The 11,183-nt window shown below is 49.6% G+C and overlaps 1 long non-coding RNA gene across 1 annotated transcript; it reads left to right on the forward strand.

Annotated features, from left to right (window-relative positions):
* The first annotated feature begins 2,055 nt into the window (after window positions 1-2,055).
* LOC134145843 (uncharacterized) lies at window positions 2,056-10,859 on the forward strand. Its single transcript, XR_009959698.1, has 4 exons — window positions 2,056-2,253; window positions 2,683-2,763; window positions 3,571-4,088; window positions 10,593-10,859. It is a non-coding gene; the product is annotated as an uncharacterized LOC134145843 (long non-coding RNA).
* The last annotated feature ends 324 nt before the right edge of the window (window positions 10,860-11,183 follow it).

The following is an 11,183-nucleotide window of genomic DNA, read 5'->3' on the forward strand; positions in this document are numbered from 1 at the left end:
ACAGTGCCTTGGGGTACCACAGCCTCTCCAGGGAACACTGCTCTACTCAGTGGGGTAGCAAGCTGTATAGAAGAGCGAGGAAGCTGGAAGGAGGGCTAAGAAAATGCAGGTGAGAGACAAACAGGCCGTATTTTCTGTTGTGAATTCTCTGAGTTGGGGCCTCTCTGTTGCTCCAGTAACACTCAACCAGGTGCTGGCTCCAAAACCAGGCAAATAAAAAGCTACGAGTGTTGCCTAGGCCCTGAGTTAACCTCACATCCCTCCGTCCACCACCCCTGCCAACAAAAATGTGCGTTCGGAAGCAGTTAATTCCCAGTGAGCTTTCTGTCAATCCACCTTTCCTGCTTATCTGGGGCCGGTGGGCAAGAGGACTCCAAGCCACTTTCCCAGAGGGACCCTGTGTTCAGGGCAAATCCTCTGACAAATGCCTAGGCCAAGCACCGTTTCCCAGGGAGATCAAGGTGGATTGAATAATTAATCACAGCTTGTCTGGGGGAGGATGAGGAAGTCTGAATTAAGGTGTTAACAGCTCTTAAAAGCTTTCCTGGTTTGCCGAGGGTGCAGCCTCAAACAGATTATCTGGAAATATTATTAGCTGGAATAGGAAAGAGCTTTTTCCCTTCTAGTCTTCTTGCAGCCACCCTAAATCTGCTTGAGCCTTGGATACAGGTTTTGCTGTGTGAGGGAAGGTGGGGGAGAGGTGTGTGCGCCATCAGGGGGTCAGCAATTAATTAGTTCATTCCTTTCTCACGGTTATTTTCTAATCAACGTCTGCCACAGTGCTGGCGCCGCCCTTGTCCTTGCCTCTGCTCGGCAAACAAGAGCCGCAGGGATTTGCGTTACCCTGTTACAGGGAGCCAAGGGCCACCAGACCTGGCTTGTAGAGGCTGCTGGGAGGTAGGTTGGCTCTTACCAAGCTTCTTTCCTGCTATGGCTCTCAGCTCTTCCCCACTTTGCCTCACCTTTGGGAGGAGGAGATGATCAGTGTATTCTGCAGCACGTTAGCTCAGGGAGGAGAATTGTGTGCTAAGAGGGAAAAAAAAAAAAAAGCGATGCTGCGGATGGATGGTGAGTGAAAGCAGAGCTGTGCCCCTTTGCTCTGAAGGAAATGTTCCTGCCAGTGTCTCCGAGGCCTGTTCAGACAAGTGCTCTCGTTCAGCCCAGTGCCGTCTGCTCTCCCTGTCCCTTGCCTAAATTGCTTTCAGCCACATCTTTCTGGAGCTCACTTTAGGGAGGGGGTGAGCTGTCCTCCACCAGCTGCCTTCTTCTGAGGAGCCGTTTCTCCTGAAACCAGCTACTGGTCTGAGCACAGCCATGTGATGTTCCCGTTTCCCCACATCTTTGTGCTGATTTTGGTATGTTTGTAACTTACTGAAATCTAGGGTTCTTTCAACTCGAAACCTAGCATCCTGCCAACTGCGGTTCAGCCCATTTTTACCCTCCAGCTCCACTGGTATAAATGAGCTGAAGTCAGTGGAGAGCCTGCTCTGACACAGCTGTGACAGGCACTAGTGTCTTGCTGGGAAAATTGCAGCAGGCCTTCTAGGCAGTAATCACTGTGGTGGTGCATCTTGATATAGGAAATTACCTTTTAGATGAGAGCTGGAACATGTCTTTGGGCCTGGAGAATTTTGATGTTTTTAACTTGGCACTATTTTGGTTTGGAGTGAAAACCAGACATTTCGAGTCTTAGAAAGGAGATGGAATTGGGAATGGGAAGTCGCTGATCTAGAATAGGCCATGCTCTGCTGTGATTACCTGGCCTCCCCAAAGCTTACAAGATGAGCTGGCAGAAAACCCCATTCATGGAGAAATTCACTGGATATCGTATCTTTGGGGAACATTTCCTGTTGACATGCTGCAACATTTCTTCTAAGTCTTCCTACATCTTGAAGAGGAAGCAGGCTCTCTGATTCTCAGATGGAGTCCCACAGGGTACTTCTTTCATGGGCATATGATTTCCACTAACTAATTTAGGCCAGAAGGCATAATTGAAGCAGCAGATTTCTGGGTCTCTCTTTCTCTTTACAGACTGTCCTTCAAACATGAAGTACGCTGAGCACAAACCAGTGTGTGTTTCTCAGTTCTCCTTGGAGATTACACTTCGGTGATGACGAGACAGATGGAGTGAGTCCCTAGGCCTCTCCAGGACTAAACTGAAAAACCATGGATTTCACCAAAGCTCTTTGAGCCAGTGAGCCTCCCAGCAGAGTCTCTGTCCCTCCCTTGACTCAGACCTGGAAATATAGACAGGTATGGAAAATCCATTATAAATAAATAAATGACCCTCTCTGCAAAGTTGCCAACTCTATAAGCACTTCCACAGCTGTTTGGAGACCTCAGGAACACACCCTGGACTGAGTTAATGCAGGTGTTCCTGGCTCTGGTGCCTGGTGTATGTCTAAAAAGGGCCTGATGGCAGGCAGGGGAGATGGAACTTTATGGTTGTCTGGACCCTTCCCCTCTGTGATGGGAGTTTGCTCCAAGTCCTGGAGCCTCTCTGGCTTTTCCAGGTGACTGGACTACAAGCTGATGCCTCCTGCTGGGGATTTTTGCTGGAGGCCAGGGGTCCAACTTAGAGGTTTGAAGGTGGTGTCTGGAGAGCAGGAATATGCCTAGTTTCCAAAAGACAGAATTGTTTTTCATTTAAATTGCTGTTTCCACTGTTTTTGCCTCCCAAAGGATCCTTAAGCGTTTGCCGAGCTACTAAGAGAGAGAGAAGGTCTTGCTGGCTGACCTTCTTAGGTGGCCACAGAAGAGAAGGTAAGTGGGCCTGAGTAGCCAAGACACCAGGTCAGCACTGGCGAGCTGCATGTTAACCGTAGGAAAGGAGGGGATGGTGGCAAAGTGCTTCACAGAAACCATGTCATCAGGCACAACCTGCTGTGGGCTCTTTACTGGCTGTCCACTAGCATCTAGAGCAGCGCATATAGTTGAGTAGCTCCTGCCCAGATCTGCACCTAGCACTAGGGGATGTAAGGAAACCAAGGATGAAAACTGGCCTCATAGAAAGTCCTTCCTCAGGCAGAGCTTCCTTGGACTTGGAGTTTGCTGTAGTCTCAGGGAGATGGCCTGAGGGAGAGCTGAAGGGTTTAAGCCATGACTGGGCCACTTTTCTCGCACGCTCCCAAGCACTAAGGATGGTGTCTCTCAGCCTTGGCTCAACCCACGAAGCAAGGCTTGAGCGCGCTCTGCCTTCCCATTAGTGTGGGCTTGACTCTGCGTCAGGGCGGAGGCAGGCAAACAGGAAAGTGCTTTACCAGAGTCCCTGTTGCCTTAGCGCAACTTATTTTATATGTTTCTTAGATCAGTAAGACTCAGGTTTTAATGGCTAGAGACCCACAGATGACTTAGTGAAAAATATTGAGAGTCCTCAAATATATGTGACAAGTTTTATTACAAACTTAAGCTCTTCATTCACCTAGCAGCTGAACACAGGTTGGGAAAGGAGCGTTCATGGCAAATCCCAGCAGATGTACATGTTCCATCTCTTTCCAGCTCTAGGGAGAAGAGTGGGTCTTTCTTTCATTTTCAGTCACTGTTTTTCCCCCTTCTTTTCTTTGTGGCCAGGACGGGGCTCTGGGAGTTGTCTGTGTCCCAGCTTTTGCCGCTGTCTCGCTGGGTGACGCGAGGCGAGAGCTGTCAGTGTTCAGCGTGACAGTGCTGGCTTCTGGACTCACCGTCCCCGGCGGAGCCCGTTCGCATGGCTGGGCTGAGCTGAGCAGACCCAGGGCAATGTGTTGTGTTTGGTTCACCCGAGGCAGCCAATCCAACAATTCACTGAAAGGCAACCTGAAGGAGCGCTGAGTCCGTTCCAGCTGTTGGGAAGCAAACAGATCGCATCGGAGTGAGATGACGGTAATTTGTAAAGTTGCCTCAATCTCCCTGAAAGCAAAGCTCGGTGACATTTTCTGCCAGCCTGCTGAAGACACGGGTATTCTTCGTTACCTTGCACACAGCTCTGCCTGTAGCTTTTGCATCAGTCTGAGCTCCTGTGCATCTGTTCAGAGCCTGTGTGCAGAATTCTTGCATGGTGACCCTGATGTGAAGTGCCTTTGCAATTTCTTCTAGCAGGCATTGATGGGCAGGTAAGGAGGTGAATGCATAGGCATTTTTGTACATTTTCATGCCGGGATGGAAAGTAGCACATCAACTGAAGCGTTATGAATGAAGGATAAGGGCTTGGAAGGATTTGAAGTCCCAGCATACCTGAGTGCATTAGGTTAAGTATTGCTGTGTTATATAATCTTTAAAGAGAAGTAGCTTCATGCTTTCTTCAAAGTGATATTCACGTTCTGCAGAGGGGCAGCGTATGGTTTTTATGCCACTGAAGTTTCATTTTTATCCTACTTTAAGAAATAGAACAAGCCCCAGGTAAGTGTGCAGGTCCTCTGCTCGCTTTGCAGAGAATGAATTTAAGGCATTGGACTGTCCAGGTCGGATAAAATTGATGGCTCACCCAGGCAGGCCGAGGGGACTGTATTCAGTCAGTGCTTACACAGAATGTATTTGATCTTTTTTTTCCCCCTTTGTTTGTTGGAAAGAAGGTATTTTACTTAAGTTGTCTCAATAGTTGCCTTATTTGCTGACTTGGTAAGTGTGTTAATCGAGTATTGACACCAAGTAGAGTAAAGGTGGCAAAGAAGCAATGCAGACAAAGTAGTGCTACGAATGCACGTTAGAAATACGACAGACTATAAGTCTTCTCCTCGTATTTTTTTTTCTTTCTGTTTTTTTAGTTATAGATGTTTCAGGTGACTTTTCCCCAGTAATGGCTATGTTGTTGCCTCATTGGTCAAGGCCTCTTTAATGGAAGTCTTGCATAGAACAGAAGTCTTTCTGCATAATTTTTCTCCAACAGTTACTGGAGTAAATGGAACAAGTAGGAACTCGCAGGGACTCTCTCTGGTTTTAGTCTCTACCTCTGTTAAAGAAACTAGAAGCCAAGGGGTCGGCGTTTCTGGTGTGCAGGCAAGTTTTGAGCTAAGCCAAGCTCTAGCATGCTCCAGTGTCACTTTCCATCTTGAAGGATAATGTTGTTAACGCATTTCTTGGGGAGGAAATCGGCCTTGTGGTTAGCAGGGAGGCACGAGACGCTCTGAATTCCTGTTAACTCTGGATAAAGGCAGAGAAAATCTCCAGGAGATGGAATGGGAAAGGGGACTTCACGTGGACATTTCCTGCCTTATCCTTCTAGGACTCCCTATTTTCCTTCAGACTCTCATTCTGCAAAGCAAGTTGCATTATAGCCGTAGGACTGAATAGCTGTGCCTAGTGCGTTGTTCTTTTGGTATGTGTGCATGCAGGAATAGATAGTCGTAGTGTGCGTGATGGAGAAGAGACCTTCTGCTCATTCTTGTCTCTGCGTGAAGAGTCTCCTGTTGGAAGTGAAGGGCCGAGTAATTTCTCCTGCTGTTGAAATTATATCGTCTCTCTTAATTATGCAAGATTTATTTTCTCACATTGTAAATTGAATTCAGCACCACTGGCAAAGCCACGGGCTGGGAAGTTTTAATTACTATTTGTATAGTGCTTTGGGCTGTGGAGTGAGTGGCTCTGGAGGCCTGGGAAGAATTATATTATAAATTGGCATATATTTGTATTTTATTACATATCGAATTCTGTGGTCCTGTCAACAGCTCCTTCCTGATGGCTCAGTGTGATGGGGCTTCCTCATGCAAGCAGTGCAGATACTGCTCTCCCATAGCCACTCGCGCCTGCTGAGCGTCGCTGCACAAACTAATAGAGGAAGCTACTCAGATCCAGTATCCATCTCCAGAGAAAATAAACCCAGCAGTGTGTGCTTGAAAATATCCACCTGCTGCCTAGGGCAGGAGGTTGGCAAGTAGAGCCCAAAAGCACTCTTCTCACAAGGCTTTCCTCATTAGCTTGTGTCTTGCTTACGCAATGCAGCTATTAACCTTCCTGACCCCCTTCCCCTTGCTAAGAACAACACCTCTTTAATTATAATCCCTAAAATTCCCCTCTCCTCTACCTGGAAAGAATGGGATTTGGGCACGAGGAATGAATGTGAAGGCATAAGTCTCTTTTCATGGGAAAGGAAATCTATACAGCGCCCTGCTGGGAAACCCTGCTTTGCTTAAACCCCAGCATAATGCGGTAAGAAGTTAAGGCTATTAGCGGGCGAGCAGTGCAAGAGTGCTATTAAGCATGGCTCAGGTCTTTGTGGTCGAGTGCTCTGTGTTGCACCGAACTCGCCGGGTTTTGCGCAGCACGGCGATCGCGCCCCCCCTGTTCTGCTGAGCTGCCGAGGGCCTCGGCATCCCGCCTTTGCCCAGTTTGGGCTGCGACGAAGATGGGTCCCGTGAAACTGGGTACTGCAGCGCAAAGCTGGCCGCCCCTTCTGCCGCCTCTGGCAGCTCGGGCATGGGTTCGTGGCGGATAGGTGTGCCTTGAACCCCCAAAGTCCTAGGGGATGAGTGTAGCTACCAACTGGCGTGCATACCAGTGTGCGTGTGCCTGGGAGCGTGCCCGTGGACTGATGTGGATGTATGGATGCGTGATGCCACCCACGTAAAAATCAGGGAGGGAATCGGCTAATTTTGACCTAAGAGATTACCCCCTTTTCTATTTAAATCACAACTGTGTTCTGGTGACGCACGTGGTTTTTGACGGACAGTGCACAAGTACTTAGTTGATTGCTCCAGCTAGCAAAATTGGAGCTATTCACAATTTGCCCAAATCTCTAAAATACAAACACCTGCCCAAAAGATGTACTTTCCCCCCAGGGTGCTATCAGACTCGTTATTCCCCCTGAATTGTGGACTCCTGGGGGCTGGGGGCAGTGCCTCGCTGTTGCTCTGCGCTGGGTCTAGCGGGGTGGGAGTCGTAGCACAGGCGGGATCCCCGCGCGGGGAGATCAGTGAACGCGCGGCGCGAGAGCGCCGGATTCGCAGCCCGCTAAGCGACATTGCCACCCGCTGCATCAAACCTGAGGAGCGAAGAAGGCAGGAAGAAGATAGCTCAGCCCGCGACCCCGGGGCCGCTGGGCAGACCCGTCAGGAGGGTTTCGGACGCGTGGACACTTCTGCGTGTTCGGAGCTAGTTAGAGGTGACAAGCTCGCTGAGGTGGCTTTCCAGTGTGATGGCTCAAAGTCCCATGTATTACCACAGCCTCGCTGATTAAATGGGGTGAGGAGAATACCCATCCGTTGTTTCAGCAGGCATTGAAGCATGTTGGGGGTTGAAGGCAGCCAGCCGAGGCTCACACACCTGGGGAGACGGAGGAATGGCCAGTGCTGCTACGGGGCTGATTCAAAACCCTCGGGCACTTCCTCTCCCAAGAGCACATGTCAGAGGAGTGTATTTTGCAATGGTTTTGTGCAGTCTGGAGTAATTCCTGTTCTCTCACTTACAGGATGTTCCTCTCTCTCAGACATGCCAAGGGCTGGCACATCTTCGGCAGCTTTCCTCTTTTCAGTCTGAGGGTTAACCCAAGTCCCATTACAAAAGGGAGCGAATGTCCTTGTTACCCTTCTGCTCCCAGCGTTGCCTACTGAGACAGGCCGGGGTGACTGTAGGGGATCCCAGAAGCTGGTGGGCTTGGTCCATGGAGTGCTGTGTAGGACTCTGGGCTGTAAATCAGAGCTTGGCAGCTCAGATGCCCTTGGTAGATCTTGGCATGGGCTCTTGAGCTCATTCTTCTCCCTGCACTAAAAATCAGCCCTGCAGAGTGCACTCAGAACTGATCTCTCCAAACTCTCTGTTTTTGCCCTGCCACACTTTTCCAAACACAGGAAGAGCAATGCAAGAGGCTGAGATGAGGCTGAGGAGCATGAGCAATTGTGAGCCTAGGTGCAAGGTGGCTCTCAAGCTGCCATCCTGCGGAGGCAAAGGAGACTCATGTACACGTACAGATGCTTGTACCACATGCAGTCAGGACCAGTAAGGAGAGCACTGAGACCACAGATTTTACCTTAATTGAAATTCCCCTTAGAGATGGGGCCAGAGTTGGCCCCACAAGGACAACTCAGCTTCAGGCGCTCAGAGGGGAGAAAAAAAACAGACCCTTTAAAGAAATGTAATTCTAAATGAAGAAGAGAGGGAGGGGGAGCCACAAAACAACTTCTGAGGCAAAAATGCAGTTTGCCTTCTGTCCATAAACCAAAAGGGAGAGGCAGCCTAGAGCTGTCCATCGCTTTGGTCTTGGCATCTTGGGCGAGGACACCAGCCAGCATCACTAGAGGCTCAAAGGTCTCTTTCAGCGCGGCTCTGTTTAGATTGGCTGCCACTGATCCTTGCCCATCTCGGTACACAACCGCTTTTAACCCCTTGGGGAGGGGTCGGGATGGCCAGCCAGAGCGGGGAGCCTGCCAACTCTCTGCAAGGCCCAAGCCTGCTGGAGTACACTGCTGTGATTCATTCATGGTCCTGCTCGGGGCACAGATTGTAAACACGGCAGGGAAGCGGGGCTGCATCCCAGCCCTGTTTGGCTGGCCGCCTTGAGGTTCCCGTCTCCCAGATTTTGTCGCTCGTTCTCGTCTAAGTCGTCTGCCTCCAAGCAGCGACAGCAAATGTTTCAATAATGTTTCCTAAAAATAATAACAACAACAGAAATAACCATTTGTAACGTGAGTCTGTGCATCGTCGGGGCCCTGAACGATCTGCAGGCTGGAAGGGCAAATGCTGAAATGGATCACGAGGTTGAACATGCTCTGAGGAGCTACCGGGATTTCTCCCCAGCTCTCTCTATCCTCACTTACAGGAAGAGGGGCGTTTGGAGGTTATTTTCCTTCATCTCTAGAAGAAAAGCGAATGCCTTTCCAAAAGCAGCCCATTTGTCTGATATACCAATTGACAGAAAAGCCTGAATCAGGAAAAAATCCCACCACTTTTGTGAGTGTGCTGAGACTTGCACAGTGTGTGTACTGATTACTTAAACACCAGGGTGTTAATTTTCTGTTACAGCTTTCACAGGGAAAGACGTCAAAGGATATAGACACCCTATGCTGGCAAGGCTTTGCCCTGCAGGAACATGTAAATCTGGTCCGGCGCAGGTATGCGAAGCATGACAGCCTTAAGTAACGGGGAGCTGCTTTTAAAGGGTGACTCGGGAGCCGTCTTGACAACAGCTTTGGAGAGGAATTAGGGAGCAAGTACTTTGTGCAGCCTTTTGGGGACTGACTGGTTGTGCTGGGGTGTGAAGTTAGCAAAATTGGCTCTCATCTACTTGCAGTGCTGGTGATGGTGATGGTAAACCCGGGCAATTCAGGTTGTCTGGGAGTGACCCTAATTAGCACCTCTACCTGCCTACCTTGGGCCCTGCTGTCACCATAAAAATCCCTACCTGGAACCCCTTAAGGGAGCCAGCGGGGAAGGTATCTCACTGGCGACAGGGGCACGAGCTCTTTTGGCACGACCGCCGTTCCCCACCGGCGCCCATCGCGGGTGGACGGGCCGGAGTAGCCCACCTCCTGCGCCTCGGCTCCCGGCTGTAAGCTGGCAGGTCTCGTGGACGTGCCGCCAGGTGAAAGCAGCCGGCGCTCGGTACGGTAGCAGGGGCGTGAGAGGACACGGGGAGAACAGTGGAAGCCTTGTCGGGAAGCCTGAAGTCTCACAGCAAGTGTCTATTAATAAGCCGTGCGTGTGTTTCCTCCGTGTGTTTACGGTACGTTTTCTCCTGTTAGCTTTGAAAACCACAGCTCCGTTTTGACATAGCAAATACTGCTCTTTCAGGGGTGCATTTGGCTGAGGAAGTGTTTCAGCAAAACCTACCTCATTTTTAAAGCGAACGAGATTTCCCTTGAAAAATGCAATCTGTCTCCAGAAGAACAGTTTGGGCTAGTCCGCAGGGATGTGCTCTATTCCGGAGATGGTGTCTGGCTGGCTGTAACACTGTCTTGTGGATGATTGCCATTGAACTGATATAAAATACATCAGTAAAAGCATCAATCCAGCCTGTGCAGTCCAAAGCCTCTTGTGCTTCCTGGAGGTGTTTAGAAGCTGGAGCTGTCTGTGGTGGGGCGGAAAGGGCTTTAGATGCTCTTGGATCAGTTTGGCTAAGCACTGAAAAGCTCAGAGCACCCCTTCTACCCCTCTCCTCCTCCCACCATGGGGCTGCGAGTGAGCGAAGGGGAAATCCCATCCCCGGGCAGGACCGGTGACGTCCTCACGTGGCTGCAGACCTGGTACCGATCAGGTGTGAGAAGTGTGCGAGGGGGAGCAGGGGTAGGTGGAGGCTCCCAGGCACTCACGGATGGGCCTTAGGAGGCTGCCGGTGTGCAGCCAGCCCCCGAAAGTCCCGAGGAGCCTGGCGGCACAAGCTGGCGGGTTTCTTGGGCACGCCCCAGGGAAGAGCCTCCTGTGCCATTCTGGTGCTTTGGCAAATGAGCCGAAACCAGCATAGCTACAAAACTGGGCTAGCTGTCAAGTGGGATGAGCCTGGCTTGTGAATCTAGTTGGGCCAGAAAAGTAAGGAAAAAAAGCATAGACTAAATGAAATGTAAATTGAGACCTCTAACTGCCTCTGCCCTTTGCCAAGGAGAGCTGCAGGGTGCGTAGGATAATTCAGAAATTCCGACTTCTATTGAAATTCAGTTATACCCTCTGTAAAACATCTTTTCATTATATAGATGTGCAGCACCTGCCAGAATGACTACCTTATCTTCAGCTGGAACCTAAGACAAAGAATTTGCTGTAATGAGCCACTGATGGAGAATTTCATCCTGATATTTGCAGCACTAGCACAAGAAAAGTTGGTGCCACGACTTTCCTACTAGGGTTAAGGACAGCACCCAGAGCAAGTTGGGAGCCTTGAGGACCTGTGACTGTCTAAAACATGTTTAGATTTTATTTGTTTGCAAGAGAAGAACCTAATTTGCATTGCTGGAAAACAATGATGCAGAAAACTGCATGAACTTGTCGTTCTGGTCTGGTCCTTGGATTTGGTCAGAATTTTTCAATGTTCCTTTGCAATTAAAATTTTCTCCTGATTATCTTCTTGTTAGCAAGACTGACTGGGATTGGGAAGGTGCATGTAGACTGGCAAATGGGGTTGCCCCTAACCATCAAACTGTATCTAATTAACCCACCTCTACTGCAGGAATGTGGTTAGCTGGCAGGAAAGTTCCCCCTTCCAGTAAGTTGAAGGGTTAGATAATGCAAGATCACTTAGTCACGCTGTACAAGTAAATTCTCAGACAAATTCCTACCTGCTTTAATTA

This window comes from Rhea pennata, chromosome 12 (genome assembly GCF_028389875.1).
Source record: "Rhea pennata isolate bPtePen1 chromosome 12, bPtePen1.pri, whole genome shotgun sequence".
NCBI lineage: Eukaryota > Metazoa > Chordata > Aves > Rheiformes > Rheidae > Rhea > Rhea pennata.